The sequence below is a fragment of the Adiantum capillus-veneris genome, chromosome 30, assembly GCF_014529385.1.
Source record: "Adiantum capillus-veneris isolate H3 chromosome 30, ASM1452938v2, whole genome shotgun sequence".
NCBI lineage: Eukaryota > Viridiplantae > Streptophyta > Polypodiopsida > Polypodiales > Pteridaceae > Adiantum > Adiantum capillus-veneris.
In genome coordinates, this window is record NC_140960.1 from 36,809,170 (window position 1) to 36,818,680 (window position 9,511).

Consider the following 9,511-nt stretch of genomic DNA (forward strand, 5'->3'; position numbering starts at 1 on the left):
TTTAATATCGAGAGCCCACAATACCATCAAACATCTATTCTATCATCTTCTAGTGATGGACGACCAGTTTCCCTTGGATGAGTCATAAAAAAACACCATGTCTTGCAAGATGTTTGTGAGATTGATGAGGGGTATGTTGGCAATTTGATAAATTTTAAGTGTCTTTTGGAATTTTTGTTGGAATTTTCCTCATATAAGGGGTATTTTGGGATTTTTTAAAATTTGAGTGTATCTTGGGGATTTCGAAAAATTTCAGGGGCATTTGGGTCGTTTTCTTTAATTAAACAAGGTGCATCCTTGTGAGTAATAACTAGATTCCTAGCCTTGAATAACTCTAGAGATGTAAGTTAGGTTCCTAGCTAACTTTCAAAAATCAAACTAGGGGAATCGATAGGGTGTTCTGTCCCATCAAGCCCAATGTAGCCTTCAACGAAGGGTTTCTCCATTGAACCTGAAGGCTATATGTGGGGAGTGGGTTTTGAGTTTTGCTTTGCTACAAGACTTTTAGGGATTATAGATTTTAGGTGATGTTTTGAAATAACCTTTTAGAGGAAATGTTTTTTGATGTCTTTTAGGGGCATAGTACCAAGAAAACTACCCGGTAGTAGCTTCCATGTTGGTAGTTTCTAACTTGTTTTAGAGTGATATTATACAAAAATTTGGGACCGCAAGAGCACAATTACTTGCACCCATAGTTGCTCTAGCTTACAATCTAAATGGAGGCATTCTTCTCCAATACGTTCGGATACTAGATCACTCCATGAAAAGGAGTATAAGTGGATTTTAGATTCCATGCTTAAAATTTCTCACCAAAATTTTATAGACATCAAGTTTGTCTAGGAGCTGATCCTACCATCAGATGTCCTTTGAATGCAACATGTGTGTTGTTCTTTAAGCCTCTTGTAATGAATACTCTTTTGTTTTATCACTAGTCTCATGTGGTGGTGATTTCCTTAGCTTTAATTTGATACCATAGCAACTAAAAATGCTACAAATGTTTAACAAAGATCTTGTTGTTGAAGCAAAGTCCTTTAGCTTTCTTATTGTATGATTAGTTTCACATGCAAAGATACCAACATGAATATTTCATACGAACCTTACAATGGGATTCACTGGCATAGAAGATATTTGTCAGCCCTAAGGTCTCTTAAGGAGGGTTTGCCACACACATAGGGATACATTACATGGTATTTTATGTTAATCTTACCCTACAAAAGCCTAGGGTTTATGTTAATAGATCCCCATGCTAGGATCTTGTTTGTATATTATTACTTTAAGAAGCGAGGTATGATTCACTTAGCCTCTTGGGATGTATATGTTATCTTGGAATGCTTAGGTGCATTTCTTACATTTGGACACGTGGGTTCCTTGAGTTTTATATACATCATGGTATACAATTTCACCACGAGGCAATACATTTGTTTTCTTTTGCATATTCAAGATGCTATACTTCACAGTAACGAGTAAGGTTAGCTAGCATGCTAACACTCTTAGGGTAAAGGGGCCACGTTAGTGCCACCTAAGGTGAGTGACGGACTGCATGCAATATACTTCAATCTAGGTCAATTGAAGGGGTGCAATCGAAAGAGCATTGCAACCGCTATCTGCAGTAGAAGCACCATTGCGAATAAAGAACAACAGGCCACGCAAGATAGTAACAAAGTTATTCGTATGTAAAAAATTTGACCACCAAAGCGAAACCACTCAAGGGGGATATTTAGTGTCATCGCAGCCATCAAGGTCAAATTAGGATCTGACGGACTTGATTCACTTTCAACTACGTTGAACAGAGAATTAAAGGCTTGTTGTTTTCTCTCATCTAGAGCAAGCATGTCTTAACATTGGGGGGCGATGGGTCTCTGTAGAGGTACCCGGTTCTTAAATGGCCCCTTTACCCTAGCGACCTTTTAAATATTGTCGTGAATTATGAGTTTTGCATAAATCGACTATAATCATGGTTGCGATTTTCCCTTGCAATCCATTTTTATGCATTTCTGATGGTATGGATACCAAGATTAATACGAGCCAATTGGATGCAAGAGGGATGTCGAGGTATTATCAAGGGATTTTATCTTGGTACAAATACCAAGATTATATGAGATAATTGGCTGGGAGAGGGATTGTATGAAGGTATTATTTGTTTGATACCAAGATTGTATGAGATAATTGGATGGGAGAGGGATTGTATCAAGGTAATTATGGTTTGATGCACTTTTGGAGGTGTGGGATGCCAATTTTTCCAAGCAAGCATAAATGGTATGCTATATGGATAGTGCCACTCATGCTTTTATTGTCAAGTTTTTATCATGGAATTCCTTTTCAAAGGAAATTTGCTACATGGGTAGTGCAACTCATGCTTCCATTGCCAAGATTTTTATCATGGAAATTTTTTGTGTCCTTTTAATGAATAATCTGATTGCAACCTCTATGAGTGGGTACCGTGTAACTTTTGAGCGTAAATACACAAGAAGTTTTGGACAAATTCTCACAATATTCCCCACATTGTGACTTACCTCAACATCATGAGCTTCTGTGAGGGAGGCGCCACATACCTGGCTAGGTACAATTGGGGGCAGGGGACTACCGGCCCCGATGGAGGGGTCGACGGTCCCCTGCCTCCAATGTACCTAGCTAGGTACCGGGGCCGGCAGTCCCTTGCCCCCAATCGTATCTAGCTAGGTATGCGGTGCCTCTCGAGCATAAGCTCATGATGTTAGGAATTGTATGAAAACATTGAGAAAGACTCGGTTATCCTACATGAGAAAATTTCTAAATCTTCTTGTGATACTTAGTCAAAGTTCATACCAGGTTCTACTATATAAACATTAATGACACTATAGATAAAGTGTGCATGGTCAAAGTCCATGCCAAGTATATATTAATGACACTTCAGATAAAGTGCACTTGAGTTAGCTTTCATCTACTAACATAATATGGCGGAAGGGGGAGCCCTTTACACGTGTCCCAATCTACGACCTCAAAGCTAAAGTCTAAAACTAAAAAAAGCCCCTTCGCACGTGATAACGAGGGAGAGAGGGGGAGAGAGAAAGGCTGCCGAAGGCGGTCGACCGTACTAGTCATATATAGGATCACGTTGTTGGACACTCAAATTTGAAGGATTATGAGGCCATGTGGGCAAAGATCCTTCAAGATTGGGGGTGTCCATTTGGGTATTGTGCATTGTGAGATTTCCCTTTCTAGTTTCACATAAGAGATGAATGACTTCTAAGGAATATCCAACATGCATGACTAAGTAGAGAGAAACATTCAAAGAGTGCGGAGTCAGGTTGCAGGGATCCCTGTCGCACACATGGTCGTGTGCCAAAATACTCTACACATGGTGGCTTGTCCTCTTGATGAGAATAGAGACATTGTGGGACTTACTAGACATTTGGAGAGTAAGTGTATCCATACGCTTAGACACAATATGCCAAACTTTTTCTATCTGCTACAAGGGAATCCATGAGCTGAGCAATCAAATGAACAATCTACATCAATATGACTTTGATTCTGTGAGAAGAAACTGCATATTACTTATCTTTGTCAGTAGAAATCAAAGGTAAGCATTACATGTTCTAGGAAGAAATTGCTTAAGGAATACAAGCCATCAAGGTTTTTGAATATAGAGCATCACGTAAGGGAATAGGCTCTTAAGTTTGCGTAAGATCTCACATAGCCAAAGGGAAGTATCTCTATTGATTCTTATGTTGTTAGTTTGATTGTGATCATAAGGTTTCAAATTGAGTATGCTATGCTATGAGAATACGGATAGAGGTAGGAAGGTTTCCACATGGGAAAACATTAGTTCTTGCTAAACGATTTTATGCTTTGTTTTCAAGCTCAAAATGTCTTCTTCAAGGGGGTGTCATGTCAAGAATCTAAACTAATATAAGATAGCGGAAGGGGGAGCCCTTTATACGTGTCGAAATCTACAACATGAAGGTTAAACTTCAAAATTGAGAGAAGCCCCTGTGCACACGATAAAGAGGAAGAGAGAAAAGGAGAGAGGCGCCGCCGAAGGCGACTGTCCGTACTAGTATGTCCTATGGCCAAGAGACAAGAGGCTAGGAGCCTATGTGAATAAAGTCTTGGAATAGTCCTAGTGTAAAGGATGCAGACATGGAAAGGTGTTGTATATTAAATATGGGGCGACGTACGGGCGGCGGAACGGCGGGATCCCATTTGAGGAGATAGTTGGGTGGAGCTTCATTTTGTTTTCTTTGGTCTTGTTTGAGTTTTGGACTCGCTCATGGTCATGCCCTAGTTTTTTCTTGTTTCCATCTCAAGCACATCACATTCTGCTACTAGCCCTTCTCATTTGGAAGATGAAAAGCCACATTGTCTTGGGGTGCCTAGAGCTACATGTTCAAGTTTTCTTCCCACTTATTAGCTTTGGATCCTGTAATAAGTGTGTTTCAGTGTTTCAGTTGCTTCAAGTGGAGAAAAGTTTTGTGTTACATTGTCTCTCTTTCAACTTTCACTTACAATTCTTCTTTAATCTTGTCCTTTTCAACTAGCGAGAGTCAAAGTCACTTCATCAAAAAGCTTGCATCCTCTTTTTGGCCTGCTAAAGCATTGGCCTTAGCGTTGGGTCCGTTTGGGCGTGCTACTGCCTATGGCGTCCACGTGGAGGCCAATTGCGTGTGAAATTTTACAGAGCCTTAAAGGCTTAGAGCCAGTCCACTGTACTTGGCGACTGCGTCCAAGGTTCGACAGTCGATGGAGAAGCACTGGATGGAGCTGCTGTTTGCGAGGCTGTCCGCGTCAGTACGGCTGCAGAGTTTGAACATGAGGTTCTCGAGCTCTTTCTCTGCGCAGAGTGACTGGCTGCAATTGATTAGACTCAACAGTGAATTGCGCCACAGGGTATGTGTGCTTTACCTGAAAATGGTTTTTCAATTTTAATGTAAGCACTGGCTGTCGTAACTCTACACTTTTGAGATGTTGCATGCACAGCCCTATCTCTTAACCCATTAGTGCAATGCTAATCGCAAATTGTGTATAAAATTATTGAGAAAACACTCGCTTAGGCAAACTTTCTAGCATCCAAACCATTTTTCTGTTTTTTCAATAATTTTATTCACAAGCATACACTAATATGCTTGTGTTTAGTGTAGGCTCTTAACTATGTAATAGGTTAATTGTGTGTGTACGTTACCATATGGTACCAAGCTTTTTGTGTGTGTGTTTCCATTTCATGCATTAACAAAGATAGAGAACGCACTTTGATACTAGTTTCTTTGTTGTTATGCGATGCCTATTTGGTTTATATCAAGATTGCCTTCCTGATTATGTAATTCTCTTCTGAGCAGGGTTCAAGAGCAAGAATGTGCAATTGCCAGATTCTACCACCGTCTCAACTGTAAGCTTGGAGCAGAGAGTCTCAGGTGTTTACCTTCAAACAATTACAGGGAGCTACCTGTAATTTCAATCAGGGTAATGTAGTCGGTCATGGTGGATTTGGATCTGTTTTCCGAGGAGTGCTTCGAGACGGGCGACAAGCTGCCATCAAGCAGCTAGATCGGTCAAGCAAGCAAGGCGATCATGAGTTTCTCATAGAGGTGCATATTCTTGTATTCGATGTAAAACATGTCTGTCTACATGTGGAGTATGGTTCATGTGGGTGTGAGTGGGCATATGTTGGATGCTGGCATTCTATGTGAAGCTAGCTATAGGTTTATGGAAGATGGAAGATATTCTGTATGAGCAAAATTGCAGTCTTAGCACTTATCAAAAAGTGATTTTGTGAAATTTACCTAAGTGGTGACCTTTCCTAATTGTGGGACAGGTTGACATGCTCAGCCGCCTTCATTCTCCATAACTTGTTGGTTTGCTTGGTTATTGCGCCGATCAAGATCACCGATTACTGGTCTATGAGTACATGCCGAATGGAAACCTTCAAGAACACTTGTATTCAAATGGTATGGGCCCTCGTGTTTTCTTGAACTTATGTCCTTCACAAGAAACGAAAAGCGCGGAGAGTGTGTTCACTAATGGAGCCAATCTGAGGCTCATGCTGTGTTAGCTCCCGACATGTTTTAACAAACATACTTCAATTTTCCATGTTTTGCTCTCAACTTATCGTTAAATGGTGCAGGAACATCTGGCAATCCTCCAATTCTCAACTAGGAAACTCGCATTAGAATAGCTCTAGACTCTGCAAAGGGTCTTGAGTACCTCCATGAGTGCGTGAGTCCTCCGATAATACATCGCGATTTCAAAAGCAGCAACATACTTCTGGATTCCCATTTCAATTCCAAAGTGTCCAACTTCGATTTAGCTAAGCTTGGATCTGACAAGGTTGGAGGGTTGGTTTCAACTCGTGTTTTGGGAACCCACGGCTATGTTGCCCCAGAGTAAGAATGAAGAGAAATTATGTATAGGCTTTGTAGGTCTTTTGAGCTCTTTCAGAGTTTCTTGATGTGCTCCAATGTCTCTGAAGGTATGCACTAACGGGGCATTTGACAACGAAGTCCGATGTATATAGCTATGGCGTGGTTTTACTGGAACTTCTCACAGGACGCGTCCCAGTTGACATGAAAAGGCCACCCGGGCAGGGTGTTCTTGTATCTTGGGTAAGCTTCAAATGGGTGAATGAGCATTCTATACTTGCAACACGTTTCTAAGGTGACATTGCTTCCAGGCTCTTCCTCGACTCACAGATAGGGACAAGCTTGTGGAGATGGTGGATCCGGTCATGGAGGGACAATTTGCAGTAAAGGACCTAATTCAGGTTTGCTTGCTATTTGCGCTTGTAGGTGTTGACATGGGTGATTTTGGATAGAAAATAGTAAAGCAGAAACAGAAGGATTTTGAATGACAAAAAATGTTGTGCAGGTAGCTGCCATAGCCGCAATGTGCGTTCAGCCTGAGGCAGATTATCGTCTTCTTATGACAGATGTTGTTCAATCTTTGATTCCCCTCGTAAAGCACAAGAAAGGGTCCAAAATTGTGAGCACTCCGGATTTTCATCACAGAATGGTTACATTAAAGTCGTCATCAATTGACAGTGGCAGTAGCGGAGCTGGAGAGAATTGAGTGAGGGCCATTTTTCTTAAGTTGGCAGGCCCTCGTGATCCCTCACCTTGTTGTTTTTGCAATGCGGATTGCCATAAGATCCATTCTTCCTTGATGTTGGACAAATTCGTACATTGAAACCCGATATTGAGAAAAAGGCAATCATATGCCCTGTCAATTGTTGCAATCTATAGTTCTAGAGTATCATAAATCCAAACTTATATTTTGTCAAATATATGTGCCTCCCGAGGTAGAAAGGTACCGCTCTACCATCGTACAAGACCTACCATCTTTGCAACAAAGTTAGATGATCACACAGTCAGTTTTGAGGCTAGCAGACTTGGCCACCTAGTAACGACCAAACAATGCCCACCTTGTGGTGAATGCAAGCGTGCAAAGCAGCAGAGGATCCAAACTCTAAGGGTGAAGTCGCCGCTAGGCTTAGCTAGTCACTTAGGTGCGGAGGCGATGACCAGCTAGCAATGGAAAACTCCCTTGCAAAACTTCTATCCTCTTTGAACCACCCTCAGCAACTCTCAGTGCCCACCTCCAATCGGATTCTGTTCGCCATCACCAAGGGTTTCAAGCAGTTTCTTCATCACCAACATTAACTCACGGTCTTGCAACTGGCCGTCTACTGAGAAAGCAGTTGCACCGTCAATAATTCTCACTTCCTCTGTGCCTCTCCAAAGGTCTCCATCGCTACCTCTGACCATCCCCACCATCGATTCTGGACTCCCTTGCTTGGTCCAACAACTAATACCTTGTTCTTGATTCTTCACGCTGCCCTCCCTCTGGCCCCACCTCCTCAATCGCTCGATTTGTTATCGCAATGATGTGCGTCGATCGGCTGCTAGCTACTGATCTTGTTGGTAATTGATGATGATGCTACTATTGCTACTCCACTTGCTCTCTGATGTGATGCCTCCCAGCATTGTTAATTCAAGTACTCATGCTAGTAAGGGCCTTTTGTGCCACACCGTCAGAACACCAATTTTTCTCCCTCTCCACTTGACGTCGTTTCGCTGTTGTAGTATCTGTGAATATAGTGGATCTTGAATCTACAAACTTGACAAGCTTCCTGTGGAAGGTGCTCTCTCTCTCTCTCTCTCTCTCTCTCTCTCTCTCTCTCTCTCTCTCTCTCTCTCTCTCTCTCTCTCTCTCTCTCTCTCTCTCTGGGCATGGGCTACATGATCCAAGCCATAGATCATTCCATAGAGTTTATTAGTTGTACTGTGGGAAAATGCTATAGGATTGTTAATCTTATGAGGACTTACTGTTATGGCTCGATAATGTAGAACATGGCATGCACCGAAGTGCTTTGTGCAATAATGGCGATGTTGTGAAGCTTTAGCATTTGTTTCCACTTTTGTCTTCTTCTTTCTACAGAATGTCATCACCAACTAGACCCCTTTCTAAGATGATTTAGAAACTCTTTTGTATGCAAGTGGTGTGATAGTTCTCACTTGGTTTAGTTAAAATGTAAGTTGCCAAAAAATCCTATTCCAGCATATCAATGGTGTTTTTTTCCCCATGGAAACCAAATCCCCTCTATGCACTCTTTTTACTATGGCAACCAAATCCTGCCTAGATTTATAGAAAATTGTAAATATTAGCTCAATTTTTTAAAGTTTCCTCTTGGATGTATGGTTGAGAAAATGATTTTTCTCAAACACTCCTAAGGACTCAGCTTGAGAAATCTCTAGCTGATATCACTTTCTCTTCACCCATGCACAATCCTCAGCCTCTTCCCTTCCATAATTCCCTCTCTCTCTCTCTCTCTCTCTCTCTCTCTCTCTCTCTCTCAATCTCTCTTAAAAAAACTCTTTTAGCGTCCGCATCGATGCGGGCTCTTTCAGAGAGTTTTTAGAGAGAGAGAGAGAGAGAGATGATCTGCTGAAAACTCTCTTAAAGAGTCTATTCCTGTGTGTGAAAGAGTTCACATTTTTTTGAAGGGTTTTGTTTATAGCAACGATTGAACTTGATGACCTTCTTGCCTCAGCTAGTGTTAGTTTCCTTGACCAGCCCCTTCAAAACCAAATTTGTCAATGAATAGGGACCTTGATATTTACCTTTCCTAGGCAACACATTTGTCTCAACATGGCACAATGTTGTTGGTTGTAGCACAGCCAACCTCCTAGTCACCCCTTGAAGGGGGTTAGCATGTGGGGTGCTAAGGACTGAGGCCTGGGCCACATCATTCTACAGGCAGACAAATGCAATGTTGGACTACCATCCATTTGAATTGCTACGAGGCATTGATGGACGAACAACTCCTAAACAACAGATACAGTACGGACAAAAATGGAGGCCTAGGCCACCTTAGGAAAAGCAATACAAAATACTACAATGATAATCATACACCATGTCTCTAAGAGGTGTGTTCAGCATAAGGGCATCGCATGTTGGGTTAGTAATGTGGGTCGAGGCATGACGAACAAGTCAGCGGACTAAGAATCCTAAGCAGTCTAGGAACTCCGCGCAGTGCTCATAT

General features: G+C 41.7%; 1 pseudogene; it reads left to right on the forward strand.

Annotated features, from left to right (window-relative positions):
* Window positions 1-5,644: 5,644 nt before the first annotated feature.
* LOC147417806 (putative serine/threonine-protein kinase PBL23) lies at window positions 5,645-7,038 on the forward strand (annotated as a pseudogene).
* The last annotated feature ends 2,473 nt before the right edge of the window (window positions 7,039-9,511 follow it).